Below are 17,789 nucleotides of genomic sequence, written 5' to 3'. Positions count from 1 at the left end.
GGTGCTAATTCACACTGTGTTTGCCCTCATTAAGCTACTATTTCTTTATTAAGGGTCTGCTGTGAGCTGGGGGCTTAACATACGTTATATTTACTCCTCACAACAATACTACAGGGTAAGTTATTCTCATTTCCACTTTACAGATGATAGAAATGAAGCTCAGGTGGCCAAGAAACTTTCCTACTAGCCTGGAATTTGAACCCACGTCTTAGATTACCTTTTTTTTACTGCATATGTTACAGTGAAGGTTGAGAAAGTGAGACAGGTGGCCTGGCAGCAAACCAACCAAGGCACAGTCAGAGCTAAGGCAGCCCTGGGCATTCAAGAAATTATAACAAATAATTGGGTCTATTTCGTTTACACCAAAAATTCCTTGAAATCTTTGACCGAGATGCTATTTGGCATTACACAGTTGCCAAAAAGTGAGTCAGCCCTCTGGATGAGCACTTTTGGTACCCCACATCCACATATTTTTAAATTTTCAGACATTTTGGCTAGTCACAGAGACACTAGCTTGAGCCTAGTTTTCTAATTTTCAGGTAGGAAATCTGAGTCACTGAGTGACCAAGAAGATGGGGCTAATTTTTTGGAGGGGGGTATATTTTCTTTACCTGGTATGCTAACTTGCATGGATATAACTACTTCTTCCCAAAACGGTAAGAACCCCATATGCTTGGTGGTGTTGGAGGTCATTCTCATGTGAGAATCCTTTCCTAAAGAAGCTGACATCTGGAGATAAAGGGTATTTGTACTAACAGGCATGTCCTCTGTGCCCAAGCTGGAGCCATAACATTAATGCTTTGCTTTGCTTTCTAAAATTGTGCTATGCTTTTAAGAGAGTGAAGCTTGGTGTGAGCAGGAAGACGGCACTAGGGGAAGACTGCTGTCTCGTCTCAGATTTCAGTTGATGCCTCCTAAGATTCTCTTCTCTTCTCTTCTTCTTTCTTCCGAAGAAAGAATGACAAGCAGGGTGACAAGGCCGTCTTAGAGACAGAATGGCTAAGAGAGAAGGAGCATGGTGAGTCTGAGGCTTTGCTGATGGACTGAATAGAGTGGCTTCAGCTCCTCCGTTGAGAGTTGAGCCAACATCTTGGCAGAATGATTGGTGTTTGTGTAGGGCGAGAGATCCTGCACTGGAAATTTTAGGGATGCTCTGGTAGAATAATGGCAAAAAGATCTGCACAGCAGCTGCTTGTCTCATCCCTAGTCTTGCCAAAGCTTCCCTCGTCTTTCATCTCTTGAAGCACAAGAATTCCTCTCTTGCAACAATACGTTAATTCCATTTTAATATCCTTATCCATCAAATGGAGTTTTACAGTCTAATTTCATGACCTTATAGCACACAAACTATACTGCACATCACAACTATTTGGACTGCCTCCTAGAGACATGTAGGGCTATTCCACTAGTCACGAGATCTTCAGACAGTCACACTTGAATGTAACTCATGAATTATTTTACCCTAGTAAGTCCGGGCCTAATAACCATTGCTCAAACAGGACATTTCAAAAGAGAATAAGGATCACTTAATTGTTGCCACTGTCGGACTTGTCCATCCAAATCCTTTTAAAGCATTCTTTGACAAAACACAACTTCTAGCCATGGTGAAATGAGGAGAGACTGGCTGGATAAAGAAGCTTATCTCTCTGCCAGTCTAAGATTTTCCCCCAACCTCATGTGCTTCATTTTATTTTCCTTAAGTCTGAGTATGAAACTCACATCATTTCCCTTACCAGGGTATTCTGAGGCTCAGCAGGAATTTGATTGGGACATATTTTCCTGAGCATCTGCCTGGATTCTCCCTGCCTTGAATATTTTTAAATCTCCCTTTTTTTGTCATGCTCACAGACTCCCTGCTTTGCAGAATGCTGGAACAGTATTTAGAGATCATCTTATCCAATACCCTTATTTTACTCTCTGAATCCAACTTCCCCTCCCTTCCAGCTTCTCCTTAGAAATGGAAACAAAAATAATCCAGTTCAGGCCCACGGCTGAATCTCCGGGGAACACCCTGGGCTCTGCTACATGATTTGCTTGCCAGTGGTGTCTCTGTGGGATCACTGAGCTGCTCCCAAGTCTTCATGACACTACCTGCTTGTACCTTAAAATAACTCTCAGCTGGAAGCCCTACCATCAAACTCTGAATTCTGGCATTCTATCTCTTCAGCTCACTTTGTTTCTTTTGAAGAAAGGGCTCCATCATTGAGTAGATTGTGAATGTGCTCAGCCAGTTCTGAGAACCTTTTGTGAACCTCCATTTCCACTGGGTAAAGCAAGATCCCTAGGAAAAGCCAAGGCACTATTACTACCTGACATTTCATTTCGTGAACACGTATTGTGTGCCAGGCACTGTGCCAAGTGCTCACTTGTGTTAGCTTTCTTTAATCCTCCCTATATCTTGTGAGTTAGTTATTACCATCCGTATTTCACATTTGAGGGGACTGAAGCATAGGTCGCAAAGCTTGCAAATGGCAGAGCCAGGATTTAAATCTAGGCAGTTAAGCTCCAGAATATATATTCTTAATCATTACGCTATCCTTTCTCCAAAAAACTAAGATGTAAACAAGAAACCATCTTAAGTTACCAACTTAGAGAATCAAAGAAAAGGAAATGATCTTTTAAATAATCTAAGGAAATAACTCTGAGACCTCATCCTAACCACAAGTGTGTCCTTCTTCCTTCCCATCATGGTAGCTTCTAGAATCCCAATTATACTTCCTCAGCCTAAGGAGTTCTCTATCAGTATGGCCCTGAAGAGAGAACCCTTTTTGTTCTGTTGAAGACTCCCGTTCTTTTGGCTGCTGTCCCACATGGCGTCACTGAAACACTGGCAGCTTAGTGACTTGGGCATGAACCCCCACCGCCTAGCCTGGCAATCTTGGAGCCTGGTACAACCTCTATCTGTTGAAGAAGAGTGGTGACATCAGGTCCCTGCTCCTGTCTCTGGTGTGGCTGGGGGTTCTCCAGGTGCAGAGGAGAAGAGGATGCCTCTCTTCTGATCCCTCACCCAGGGTGTACTCAGCTAGACTCTCCCTGCCCCCATAAACCCAGGTTCTCAATCATTTTATATGCTTGGTTCTATAGCTTCTCTATTTTATACATGTACGCCGGTGCACGCACACTCCCCCCAACACCCCCTCCCACATATCCACACACCATTTTCCCCAAGGCACGTCTGCAAGGGCCTGAAGCCTAGAACCAGCTCCTTTCCCTAACTCTGCACTCTAGCTCTGAAATTGCAGCCTCAAAATCCATCCTATTTTCTGTTTCAGGATAAATGACATTTCCTCTAGGAAATCCTCCCAATCCCACCCCAACAGTTTCTTTTTCAAGTTAGGACATGATAAAGTGCTACAGTGCATGGCAGCAGATGGAGTATGTCTTCACCACTCCTGGTTTTCATAAGAAGGAACTTTCTCTGAACACTTCTGGCTGATTGCCCCACCCTCTGCTCCTCCCTACGGAAACAGAGATACTGATGAGTGAGGTTAGGAGGAGTGGTGGGAATGGTCAGTTCCTCACTCCTCTTGCACCTGGGAGACAGCTGCCCCTGGGGAACAGGCATTCTGCTCTGCTGTTATCAGAGAACTTGGCTCACCTGTGCGACAGCACTGAGCTTCCTATCAATGGGTCCCAGAATTAGACAGAGTGAGCCTCTTGGTCACAGGCGGCACTGGGAAGTGTTTGCTCCTCCTGCATGTAAGGGGGCCCTGTGCACTTACTGCCTGGGGCAGCAACAGCCGTAGTTGTCATCCATCAAAAGCATCCCCAGGATCTGTGCATTATGTCATCCAATCCTCGAAACATCCCTATGAAGAAACTATTCTTACTGTTTCCATGTTAAATATGAGGAATTTGGAGCTTAGGTTGGCCCAGTGATTTATCAAGGTCATATAGCTAGTGTCTTAGCTCAGGTCTTTAGAAGACAAAACTTACATGTGGACACTTTATTGAGGTGTGGGGCATGCCATTCCAGGGAGTCGTAGATGAAGGAAAAGGAAAAGTGAGGCAAGGAAGGAGGGAAAGCAATTCAAAGTGGTGCTTTACTGGGAGCTTTTCTCTACAGTGGTCTACTTGGTCCTGTGGGATTCCCTGAAGAGTCTAGACATCCCTGTGGAACCACTGCATCTCAGGACAGCTCACCGTGGAGAGCGAGAGCATGCACTTTATCTTCTGGTTCCTTCTTATCTCCTGTCTTTCTCTTTATTAACATCTATCTCACTTGGCATTAATTTTTCTTCACTTCCAGTTTGTCACCTATCACCTCTTGGCAACCATTTTGGGAAAACAGAGTCCCCATTGGTCCTGTTAGTGGGCCTAGGTGCTGAAGTCATTGTGACTTCTGCCACAAAGGATTCCTTGTGAGCAAAGACCACAGGCAATGTCAGAGGGAATGACCTGGGCTTTATGTGGCTGAGTTGACAAGAAGGTTGCAGGGCTGAGCGCCAAAAATGAGCGCGGTACAGGTCGTAAGTGGCAGGGCAGAGTCAAACCCTGGACAGTGCTCTTCCACATAGAGCCCAATCTTGTGGCCACTTATACTATAGCTCATGTTCAAGGAATGACCAACCCCCCGAAGGAAAGTCAGTTCAGCACTGTGTTGGGTATTGTGAGGAGTACCGAGATGGGGTCTTTATCAGTCAGGGTCCTCCAGAGAAACAACCAATAGGACATATATAGATACAGAGAGAGCTTTATTTTAAAGAATTGGCACATGTGATTGTGGGGGCTGGCAAGTCTGAAATCTGTAGGGGAGGCCAGCAGCCTGGAAATTCAAGTAAGAGCTGATGTTGCTGTCTTGAGTCTGAAATCTGCAGGGCAGGGCAGACAGACTAGAAACTCAGGCGGGGTTTCTGTGTCGCAGTCTTGAGAATGAATTCCGTCTTTTACAGGAAACTTTAGTTTTTGCCTTCAAATGATCAGATGAGGCCGACCCACATTATGGAGGGTAATCTGCTCTATTCAAAATCTACTGATTAAATATTAATCACATGCAAAAATACTTTCACAGCAACATCTAAACCAAACAACTAGGCACCATAGCCAAGCCAACTTGACACAAAAAATTAACTCTCACAAGATCCATCCTTCATCTGGAGTTTATGATATTGGGAATTACCTCCTGGGGACACTAAGAAATATTAGAAGTTAGTAGACTTGAGATGACTGCAATTTCCAAGCAGAATCTATAACAATTGTTAATTCTTTTATCTTCATAAGACTTCCTTCTGGTGCCTGTGGCTGCTCTGTCACAAGTTGCAGAGGCCATTTCTGGGCTATCCAGTAATGAGGTTTGCTCAAGTTTCTGTTTAGGAACAGCTGCCCAGATGGGCAATTTGTGCCTGTACCTATGATAAAAGGCTCCAAGGAAACTCTCTGAGGGGTTTAAATTTCTTCAGGAGTAGGAGAAGGAAATGGTTTGAGAGGACCAATGGTGTCCCCTTGGCACAAGTATCATCAGAGCAAAATCCTCAAACTGATGACATAGCAGAGGATGATTCCTGGGGATGTTGCCTGCTAACTTCCAAGGAAGATTTGAAAGGCCCTATAGCTGTGATTTCCTGAATACCAACAGTGATTGCAATATCAGGTTAGGCATTCGATATATAGGATTCAATACTACCAGAAACAATACTACCAGATAGGTATTTAACAGATGAGAAAACTGAAATATGCAAAATTTCAGTAACTCAACCAAGTTTCCCCAGAGAGTAGATGGCTGACCTAAAAAGAGCTATTTTTCATAGTAAGGGGAACTGGAAACTACTGATTAGCTGTGATAGCAGTTCTGAACACCTAGGATCAAAGTCAACCTGCTGAGGATGGTGTCTTCCTTAGAGTAGGCAAATGAGTGACTGAGTCTTCGGTCAGGGGGTTTTTACTGGGTTAGCAGCCTTTTATTTGTCAGCATAACCCTCTTCCAAAAAAACTTTACATAAAAACTTAAAATATAGGAAAAAATAGTGGGGCTGCTCCAGTTGATGCGAGGGTGGAGGAGGCAGAGAACCACTTGAGACATCCCTCTTGTCTCCACCTGCAGTCCCTGAGACACTACCATAAAACTGCACATTAAGGCCAAGGTAAAGTTTGGAAACCACCAGCTGACTCCAGCCCCCAACTCAGCACGATAAATAATGTAGTATTTATCTGAAAAAGTCCTCCCTTGGGTAATAAGGTATTAACATGGAGCTCTTCTAATTTCCGTTTCTCTTGATGATAAACAGCAAATTCCAAAAGGAATTGCGAGACACATGGCTATGGCTGAGAAATTATTAGAAGACTTGTCTGCAATGTGTAGGGTATAAAAGGGTCAAGTAGTCAGAGATTGGAAAGGCTCTTGTGGGGGAAAGGTTGGAGAGTGCCTTCTTTACCATCATCTCAATTCGAGGGAAAGAGGGCTTCGGTGGGTCCACTAGAAGAGCTGGATGCTTGCCTCGTGTAGTTGGCAAGCACAGGGAACCAAAGGAGGCTGTAGAGAGAAGGGCTCGGCCAGCTGCTTTGCCAGTGGAGCAGAAGAGAAATGCTGCTATATGAAGAAGGGCCTGCTCTTCCAGATCGTGTGTTTGTAAAAACAAGACATAGTGCTAGTTTTCTTAGCTCTTTATGGCCACTAAAAGGACACTAAAGATTCAGCACAAGAGGAGCGGGAGGAGGATTCCCAGGGGCAGAGGGGAAAGGAGCAACTGTCAGACCGGATTGCATTTCCCCAGGTCAACTGAACTGCAGACATGAGACCATGTAGCAGAGCAGCCAGTTGGGCCTTTCCTGCCCCCTCCTCTCCTTCCTTTCTTTGCTTCTACCTGGAAGGGTGGGAAATCACAGTGAGCAAGCCGGGGAAAGAGAAGCAGCAACAGGCGGGGAAACAGAGAGGGGCCACCCCCTTTGACATCGCCGTCATTTTTAATTGCTGGTTTGAGGCTGTGTTTTCGACTTTAAGTAGCTGTGGAACTTTCTTTTACCTAAAAGGGAACATAAAAGTCATGGGCTTGCCCAACTTTTCATCCAGAGTAGGGAAAGACTACTTCCAAAGAACAGGTTTAAAAAGACAGTGTGAGATGAAAGTCAACTTTCATTTATGTTTATACCCACTTTGCTTATCCCATATACTGGTTTTACTCATGTTCAGAAGAATTATACATTTTGTGACTTCTGCCTGTAGATTCCAGCCCAGCCTTCAGGAACTCACAGACCAAGACTTTCCATATGACATCTCTTAAAACATTTGACCAAAGCTTGTCCTGTCTCCCCTGAACCCCTTGTCTCCATATTCATTTCTCATGGACCGTAGCTTCACAGTTCTCTCTCCCCTGGGCTCCCTCTTCTGGAATTGTTGCCATTTGTCTTGCCTCTCACCCATATGGAGCCCAGACCTGGGTCCAGCACTCCATATGTGGAGGCTTTATTCCTCTTTGCTGACTGTGAGGAGAATTCTTAATGTCCTTCAGTGGAAGATCAACCTACATAAATGACCTAGCTCCAAGCATGTGAGGGCTTCTGAGTTTGCTTTCTCTTCCTCCTATTGTCAAGCTCAGATTCCTAACCTTCATTCTGAAAACATCTACTAAGATCTGGGCACCAGTAACTACGGCCATAGCTTTCAGCTTTCAGCCCCACTATCAGACAGTTTTACCAATCCCCCTCTCAACACACTGTGGGCATTGCCTGCTTTTAACTGTCTTCTGAACCTTTCCTTCCTCTTTCAAAGAGGATTCTGTTTTCCTCTCTACTTATTTTGCATTGACTTTGGCATGTATCAGCACTAACCATTCTTGACATCTTGGCCTGTTCTTTAAAAAACTCTTGTACAACATTTCAACAGGAACTACCCCCTAGAAATGGTATCAGATAGCATCTGCCATTGTAGACAGCACCATCGCTATTTCCCAAGATATCTTTATGGGAAACAGCTGGCTCCTGCCTGCACCATCTGACAAATAAATGCTATTATCAAAACATAAGCAAGCTTCTTCTTTCTTGGGATGGAAGAAAACAAAACACCAACGAGTAAACAGAAAATTCTGATGCTTTCTTTCCCCTTGTTTTGTTATATTTAATCAAACCATTTTCCAAAGAGAAAGTTTGCCATCAAAATTTGGATGTTTTGTATGCAAGTTACTAGATCAGCCAAGCAAACCATTAGTTTATAAAAATATCATCATAAATGTAATTCAAGCCTTAAATTGAAGTGAAAGGAACTAGCAGCCCATTCTATTGATTTCGGTACAAGTGGCCCATGCAGCTGGTATGCACAATGTAACTTATGAATTGGGTGTCAAAAGGCAAGCTTTCAGTGAGTTGCTTGGTGGCAGATCTAGATGTAGAATCATCATCTCCTAACTTGAATTCATTTGTTCATTTTACCAGATTCCACTAGTATATATTTATATATATATGATTGAATATTTATATATATTATAACTTAATACATCAAACAAGAAAACCCAAGAAATAAAAACACCCATATATTTTCTAATTATGTGAATGTCATATTTAGAAGCCCTTTGCTGAAACTAAAATCTCATCAGAGTAAGATCAAATGTTAGTAGTGTCATAAAAGTGATATCAGAAAATATATTAGCTGACTTGATTTAAAATGCATTCTATCAATCAAGAAAAAACACCGTCTCTAAAAATGGCAATATTTATTATTGTTCTCCCACACCAGATTTAAGCTCTATGAGGGCAAAGACCAGGGCAATTTTGTTCATCATTGTATTCCCAGCACTTTGCTCCGTCTAACTAACGTTATTAATTGAATGTGTATGAATATTGACTATTTAATCAATTGCTCGATGATATTTATTCACTCATTTTTCGTTCATTAACAAGTGGGTTCTTTGCTAGGACTCTGTTAAAACAAGGGTAAATAAGCCATGGCCCCTTACTCAAGGAGTTCATAGCTCAAGGAGGAAGACAGACTTATAGGTAGATGTTTGTGACACAAAATGGTCAATGCTCTAGGAGGTGCTGGAGCTGAACACAGAGGAGAGAATGGCTAACTCCACCCTGGGGAACCAGAAAAGCTTTGCAGAGGATTCCTTTCAGCTGGGTCTTGAAGAGTGAGAGGCCAGAGAGAGAAACAGATGGAGTATGCAAAGACTCTGAAATAAAGAAATCTGAGAAAAAATAATTTCTTTCAAGAACTTAAAAGTTGAGACTACCTGAAATGACTTTTTGGGCTTTCGTTTTGTTTTGCCTTTCAAAATCATGCAGATTACTCTCCATTAATAAAATTCTTTTTTCCCCCTATATTTTTTGGCTTCAAATACAAAGCTGCAGACACATTATTCCCTGTAGCCTCATTTCCACGTGGTGACTACTTTTCCCCAAATCTAGAAACTGGGATTTGAAGTGATAGTCAAGCTTGCCTACATTCATATCCCTCTACTTGTTTTGTTTTCACAACATTGTCTTCCACATTACGAGATGTAAATATCATTTCTCAACCAGATATCATTTATTTTTCTTGTCCTAAATAAATAAGTGCCCAAATGAAGTAATAAAATCAAGATTCTTTAAAATAAATCATCAAAACATCGTTTATACTAGTCCAAAGGGAAAAAAGAAATTTAAAGGTACACTTGGTAGAATCAATTGTATTAGACCATGAAAATGTCGATCTTGTTTACTTACATCTGTATGTTCAAGAACTGGAAGTTCCTCTTAGAGATAAACAAAACCTTGCAAAGTTTAAAACATCTTAATCAATAACAATCCTCTTTGGGGGAAAAAAGTCACCAAGTCTTGTGCTAATAATAATTTTATTATTTTATATGAAATATTAGCATGTTCACTTAATATTTTGTTCAAGGACTTGGCGTTAAAAGAAAAGAACTGATTATGTTGGTAGATACGTGACTCTATACATTTGTTAAAATTTGTAGAATCATATATTTAAAGGGTTGATTTTATTGTATGTACATTTAAAAAATAAAATTAAGAAATTTTTTTTAAAAAAGAAAAGAGATGAGAGGGAGAAAGAGAAGAAAATAGACTTTCAGTTTTATCATTTGGAGAAAATTAAACTTTGGGCCTTTCCCCTGACACTGCTCTGGACTCCTTTCCAGAAGGCAAACGCTTGGGACATTTCAAGCACAAAAATTAAAATCAATCACCCACACAGTCAGGCCAAGAATGAAGAGCCAAAAACTTGGTATTTGACAAGAAGGAACGAGATCCAAGACAGGAAACTGACTTAGTCAAACGTGTGGAAAATCAAGACAACCCACAGACCATTAATGAAGGTCCCCATAAGACAGCCTCTCCTCTGCACCCAGCCCCGGCTCTTTCCAGCTGTGAGGATTTATTTCAGAGGAGCTGTGCCAGCATCCTCCAAGGGAAACACAGTTGGAGCACATTTTACCAAGCAATGCTGCAAAGGAGGCACAGGTGGCATGCTGGATGCATCTTCCTCAGGATGGAGAGAGCAAGCCAACCACAGCCAGTGCCCCCTGGTCTCCATCTAAGGAAACTCAGCTCCTCTGAACAGATATCTCAGCCCCAAAGCTGAACAAAGGAAAACCCAGTTAAGAAGCCTTCACCCTTTGAAAATAATAGAAGCAGTATCTTTTCATGACTCCTGTTACTGAAACACATTGAGAGGCAAACACATTAAAATGGTCATTAGAAATGACCTAAAGATAGTGGGACTGAGAAGCGTTAAAAAGGATATGGGAGTGGATTAACATCATTGGACAGAAGCCAGTGTTAGATCAAAACTGCACAAGGATTAGCCAAAGAGGATATAGACTAATGCATAACCCAAGCCGAGCACTTGTGTTAGCTCACCAGTCTGTACAGGATTAGAACTGAATCTCGCAGAAAGGTCTATAGTTTTACATGAAAAGAAGGAAACATATGTGTGGCCAGTCTTCCAAGAGGAAAATAAATCCTTGCGTGTTTGAATCCTAGCGCTACCACTTACTAGTGGCATGACCTTGGGAGGGTTGGTTAATGTATTTGTGCCTCGGTGTCTCTATCTATAACAAGGGGGAGATTATGAATGCCCATGTTGTGTGGTTGTTGTATTAAGTAAGCTAATACATGTAAGGCTCTTGGCACAGTGCCTAGCACATAAGAAGTGCTATATAAATGCTAGTTCATATGGTTGTCATATAATAAACGTTCCAGATCAGAGTTGGTCTTGGTATACCAATACCGAGTGTGATCTGAAATAACCCTGAAACCTCACCAAAGTCTTTGAACCATGAGAAGCTTGTTTATAAAGTTCCTGAAGTTTCCTTGCTGAGTCATTTACTAAGACTTTCACTGATTCTTTCAGGATTTCTAGCTGTATCTTCCTTGAATCCAATTCCAGTATTCCTGGTTTCCAAGGCCTGTATTATTAAAATAACAATGAAGTGGGTGACTTGGTATCTAGTTGAGTTATTTCTCTGGGTCACCTGTTAAAGTCACTTCCCCTTCCCGAGCCTGCAACTCCCCCCGTCACAGGAGAGGGTTGGACTAGATCACATCTGTGCTTCTTTTAAGTTGTGACATTTTCTTATTCTATTCAAACATTTTAGGTGATTTTTTTACATTTTCATTTGAATGTCTTTGTTGCTGAGGTAAAGTGCAACAGGACTCTGCTTGTGGTCTTGGATGTGCTTCTCCAAATGCCTTCTGGGCATCTCCACCTGGGTGCTCCCTGCAGGCTCCTCCACCTCTATATGTGAAGGCAGATTTTCACCCTCCTATCATCCCATGCAGCTATATCCTTTCCCTCCTCAGCTTCTGGAGAGTCACCCCACCATTCTCTTGGTCCCAGAGCAAAGCTTCAGATACCTTTGATGCTCTTGGTCTGCATTGCCTCTTGACATCTCTTTTCTCTGTCTCCTCCCTGTCATTCTTGAGCAGCCACCCGTGTTCAGGCTCTTCTTGGCTCTCCTTTGACCAGTACTTCTTCTATTTTAATGTGCACACACATCACCTGGAAATTCTGTCCAAATGCAGACTCCGATTCTGTCTGTCTGGACAGCCAGAGGTTCCACATTTCTAACCAGCTCCCAGGTGGTGCCAAAGCTGCTGGTCACCCACCAAACTTTCCAGAGCAAGGCACATAGTCCTCTAGTGAGAGCCCCAGAAATCAGATGTTTTCTTTTTAATCCGATTTTCAGGTTAGTATTTCTAAGGTTTGATCCTATTCTTCCCTGTGAAAATATTATGACTTACATAATTCAGTAGTAAATAAAATCTATTCACAATAAAACTTCAATTTGTGTTTCTGCCTTAACTCCTACAATCCCTAGCCTACATTTAATCTAACTAGTTGCTTTAGGGATGTGTTTTTCACCTTCTGCCTTCATGCCTTGCTCAGGCTTTTCACTTTGCTTGAAATGTCATCTTCCTCCTTTTATTTCTGTTACTCGAAATCTTACAGCTCCTTAAAGACCTGACACAAATACCACTCTGTCCACAAAACATTTATATTTCCCTGAAATTCATCCTCTCCTTTAAATGCCCGTGTTGCTTTGTTTACTTTCTTTCTGATGATTAACATTCTGCTTTATAATTTATATATTTATGCATCTGCCACCTCTCCCATCAGACTCAGGGCTCCTTGAGGAAATGCTTCCAAGCAGGAAAGAACCATTTAGAACAAATGAACGGATGCACATTGTCACTAATTATGCAAACTCATACAGGCTGAGAATATGAAACAAATCCAAAAAAGGCTTAGATAGTTTCATACACCACTGAACAATTAGCCATTATTGAGGGTGCCTAGGACTTTCGGGGCATCTCTCCCACCTTTCCTTCATTTACCCTATATTTACTGAGTGCTGCTTCTATGTAAAACCTCATGTTGAGGGCTGTGCAGGATCCAAAGAATAAGGCCAGTATCCTGAACGTCCCCGCCATCTGGTCGGGTAGGGGTGATCACTGAAGCTCCCACCATGAGTTGCTAGGAGCCCTGCCTGAGGCAGAGTCCTGGACTGATGGAGCTGTGAGTCTGGTCCGTGACATAATTATTATGTTCTAAAAGCCTATGGCTCTGGAGATAGCACACTTATTAAACACACGCCATGAGGATTTGTCTAGAAATGTGCTTTCAATGTAATTCTGTCTCTGTACTTGATAGCCTTCCTTCCCAACATTTATAGCCACCACCTGTGCTTTCATTATTCACTCCAGTGTTGCTGTCTGAGGCTGACACGCTTAACTTTACTAGGGCCTCAAAAGAAAGCAGGGGCTTTTTCTCATGGACTTAAACCCTCTCATGACTCATTCACTCATGAATGACTCTCTTAAGAATTAGGTCTCACGGACGCATCCGTTGCCTGTGTGAGGAGGAAGATCAGAAAGTGTTGTCATGGTGTCCTTGAAGCTTATTGATGAGGCTAAGTGAAGACTAGTTACTTTGGGACTTCTGCCTTTCCTGAGAAATTACATTGCTAAAAAACTTAAATATATGATTCCCAAACATTCCTCTTTATCATCTGAGAATTACAGAATCTTAGAGCTTGAAGGCAGTTTAGAGATAGACCAGCCCCCTCCTCATGTTTTCCTTAGTGAGGAAACTGAGGCCCATGATGGCATGTTAGCCTAGTGGCAGAGTGAGGCCTTAAACTTAAGTCTTCTGAGTCTAGGCCAAAGTGGCTACGTGGGAGGAAGAAAACTATATCTATAGCTTAGGTAGATAGATAGATAGATCGATAGATAGGTATAGTGGCTATATGGGAGAAAGAAAAGTATATACATGTAATTTATATGTATCTCTTCTGCAATGTGTCAGGTACTGTGTGTTTGGTGCTTTGGATGCCCTATCACACTAAATTTTGACATTACCACCCCAATTCCAAGAAGCCAGTGTCACCCCAATTTTATAGATGAGAATCTGAGTTTCAGAGAGGTGAAGTAACCTGTCCCAGAGCATGTAGCAAGTGTGTGGATGATGCACCATGCCCCAAAACCCTTTCTCAAAGGAAAACTTGACCTGGTGGCCAACAGCAAGGGCCCTGCCAGCTGGTGGTATGAAAGGGAGCAAAAGGAAACAGTCTGCATCCTCAGATGATCAGGATATCCTTACTTTACCTTTTCGTTGGGTTTCTCCCACTCTCTCTCCCTTTCTCTCTTCTGAACTCTGAGTCTCATTGTTCAGTCCTTGTGGGCTCCATGCTGAGAAGCTTCTCCAGCCCTCATTCCTCCTGGCTCACACCCTCTCTCTGAGATGGTATCCACTCCTGGGGTTTCCATTGTCCTTCTGCCTCAAACACTTGTTACACTCTGTTTGAAGCCCCCACCTATTTCCCCAGCTGTAGTTGGTCAACAATTGCCTGCTGTGCCTGCTCCAGGAGTGCACAGACCAATCTTCAAAACAGGGCACTCATTTCTCTCCCTCTTCACCTCCCCTTTGGAAGGCCCATTTTCTTCCTGATATCTTTAATATGTTTCTTCCTTCGATATCTTGCTCCTACCTTCAATATCCTTCTGAAGACAACACAAGTCTTACCTTTTCCGCGAAGGCTTGCCAAATCTCATTCACTTATTAAAGAAATATTTAATGAGCACCTGCTATATGACAGGTCCTGCATAGAGTAGAGAACCACACAGACACTGAGTGCCCTCATGGAGATTACAGTCTGGTGGGGTTTATAGTCTAGTGTAAATAAGTAACTGAGTACTCTTAGCAACTTCTCTGAAGGGAAAGCATGGGGCAGGAACAACTGAATATACTTTTAAATCTTCCACATTGTCTCCTATCCAGAAAGAGTTTAGTAACTCAAGTTGAATTTTTTCAAATCTGAGAGAAGATCTGGTGGCAGGATCTAGTAGCATGCATTTGCATCTGGGTCCTGTATCATTGCCAGGACTCTGAGATCTTTGTGGACTAGGACACCTCAGAGGTGGCTGATAATCAAGTAGCCAGTCCCAGGTGGAAGAAATTCTTGAAGCAGTTCCGCACAGTTGCAAGTACAGCCTGGATCAAGCAGCTGCTTCTTTGGAGGCTGACTGGGTGGTACTGGCAGGAATTCCAATTCTCTGGAGCTTGAATGAAATACACATGGCACACTTCAATGCACATACAGCTAAAAGCTGGCTGGGGAACAAATGACAGCCAAATAGCTTACACTGCCATCATTGTGAGTCTTCCTTTTGAAGATTGCATCAGTGGAGTTCTTCTCTCAGATAGCACCATGTTATAGACCTAATGAGGGTGTTCAGTGGTTTGGGGATATAGATCAGAATGTAATAGGAAACACTTTAGATCAGCTCTTATTTCTGTTCTTAATATTAAGGTAATTTTGGGTTCTGGCTAAGCTTCTTGTAAAGAGATAGAGGAGGTTATTTTTAGTATTTTTGAGATAGTAGTGCTAGGTAAGAGTTACTTACGTGCTCTACTGTGTGCTGGGCTCACACGCCATCCCATCTTCCTGACACACACACATTTCCACCTCCTGCACTTGTACAGGCATGCATGGGGCAGGCATAGTGCTCTAAGGCCATCAGGGCCCATCGAGGGTCCTCTCTACTTGTGGCTTATTTTCTGCGTTTAAATTCCCTTAAGCACCATTTGAGAGTGACTATTTCATAACAGCCCACATTTGGGAAAACCAGTTTAAGAGCAATTTCTATGCCCAAGGCTAACATATGCAAAATAACAACAATAAAGGCAACAAATTGTGTCAGAAACAAAGCAAAATTATCTTAAAAAGAAGACATAGCAGCAAAAATAGCAGCAAAAATAAAACAACTTTGCTTTTCAAAAAAGCTTAAATTAAAAATTCGACAGATACTTTAAAATAATAAATTAGGAAAACACAGGAACATTGTTAATGTTTGATCCATTTTGTACCATATTTTTTGTTCCTTTATCTTAATATCTACTTTTTGTGTGAGCTGGGAAACATATTTTGTGCTCAGATATTCTTTCTATCACAAATGCTAAATTAGCAATCTAAAAATACCCTGATGCTCCAAGCAAATTGTAAGAAAAAGAACCTAATTGTACAATTCCTAAAATCTTTTAGTAGTTTGATTTTTCTTAATGCCCCCTCCCAAAAACACGGTAATATGTCAGGTGTCATGTTATAGATGGCAAAATGATTTGCCTATTCACTGGTTTACATTGTGTTGAAATAAACACTGTAATTATTTAAATAACATAGCATAAAATGATTTCTAGCCACTCCTTTTTTCTCTTTTATGGCCCCCAAAAGCTAATTAGGACCCACCAAAAGAAAGGGAACACTTGCTTTTAAGCACGGTTTCTTCTCTGCTGATTTTATTTAAGACTGTGGAGCCGTCTTGTTCTGCCTTAGGAAAACAGGAGCCCTCATAAAGGCCTGAAACAGTAGATCCTCAAGAAAGGCCTGAAACCTGCAGTTCGTCGGTCTTCCTGCCTAGGAACCCAGTGTGGGGAAGCAGAGCGAAAGATGTCTTCCCACAGACCCACGCAAATTCCTGGAGCAGAGCCTGCAAGGAAGCCGACGCCCAGATGTATAAAGAGCAGCCCCATGGCTTCAGTTTTGAAGGCTACAATCTTCCATTTGTGCAACATCAAATTGAAACGTTGTTCAGTTTTCAGCTTTACTTAGAGAACAAGACGTTTAAAGGACTATAGAAATCCCATCCAATCTGCCAACTTCACAAAGCTGGTTTAATGCCAGAATTTAAAATAAAAAGGAAGGTAATAGTGAAGAAGTCTGAGTCAGAAGAGCTGAAATCTCAGTGAAATACTCCTTGGCTACTCAAGAAGGGGTCTGTCATCAGTGGCCCAAGAATTCAGGCTCTGTTCAAAGGTCTTATGTGGGACTTGGAGTGAAGCTCCAGGTAAGGCGTGGGACCCATCCATGTTCTGAAGACATTTATCTGGCCTAGGAGTGGTATAGCGATGAGAGGAGGCACCCAGTGCTATGATGCCCTTCACCAGCTTCTCTGAGAGGCCCAAGTAAGCTGCTCTTTGGTATAGGAGAGGTGATAAAGTCAAATCACCAAGGGCACCAAAAGTCCTCAGTCAAGAGAACACCACCACTCACGGCTACAAGGCATTGAATGTCTCTGTGTACCAGGCCCTCACAGAAACAGGCACGGCGCACATGCTCTCATGTCGCCTTCCTGGAAGCACTGTGAGGAGCTAGCTTCAGTTTTCAGCCAAGAAGCCCTCTGAGCAGTTAAACACCTTGCCTCTTGTCACATAGTAACAGGGTAACTTGGAATCTAAGCTTACCTGGTCTGGTTCTAAAGCCCATCCTAAAAGCCACCATGCTCTGCTGCTGGGCTCTGTCATTTGCCTTTTCTGATGCCCCAGTGTGGTTCAGAACTCATACTGTGAACCTGCCGCTCCTTAGCACAACCCAAGCTGCTAATTGAAATCCTCATTTTCGTTCTTCCTTTTCCTCTCCCATCTACATTTCCATCCAAAGACCTTAGTAGAGCCTCAATTTCTCACAGGCAAGGGAAAGTGAGATAAAGGAAGAGACTGAATTGGATTAAAGGAAGTGAGAAATTCCGAAACGGAATCCGTCTTAGAGTTGAGAGGAAAGAGAGAGAAGCACACCAGCTCATCATGGCAGCAAAGTTTTGGCTAACGTGCAAGAGCACTGAGAAAAAGAGGCAGATGTTTTTTAATCCTTTAATCATAAATCATGTTGGGGCATTCTTTTTTGTTTGTTTTTTTGGGCTAAATACATCTATGTGATTAGTTTTATTGCAACATAGTCTGTTTCAATGCTGTTTACCAGAAGACTGAAAAATATTTTTCTTTAATTACTGGCTTCTAATTCACTATTGAATTTCTTTTTCAATAGAGTTATGAATTGCTTTCAGAAGGCACCCCACTTTCTAAA

Source organism: Equus caballus, chromosome 5, assembly GCF_041296265.1.
Source record: "Equus caballus isolate H_3958 breed thoroughbred chromosome 5, TB-T2T, whole genome shotgun sequence".
Lineage (NCBI taxonomy): Eukaryota > Metazoa > Chordata > Mammalia > Perissodactyla > Equidae > Equus > Equus caballus.
This window is presented reverse-complemented; position numbering follows the sequence as displayed.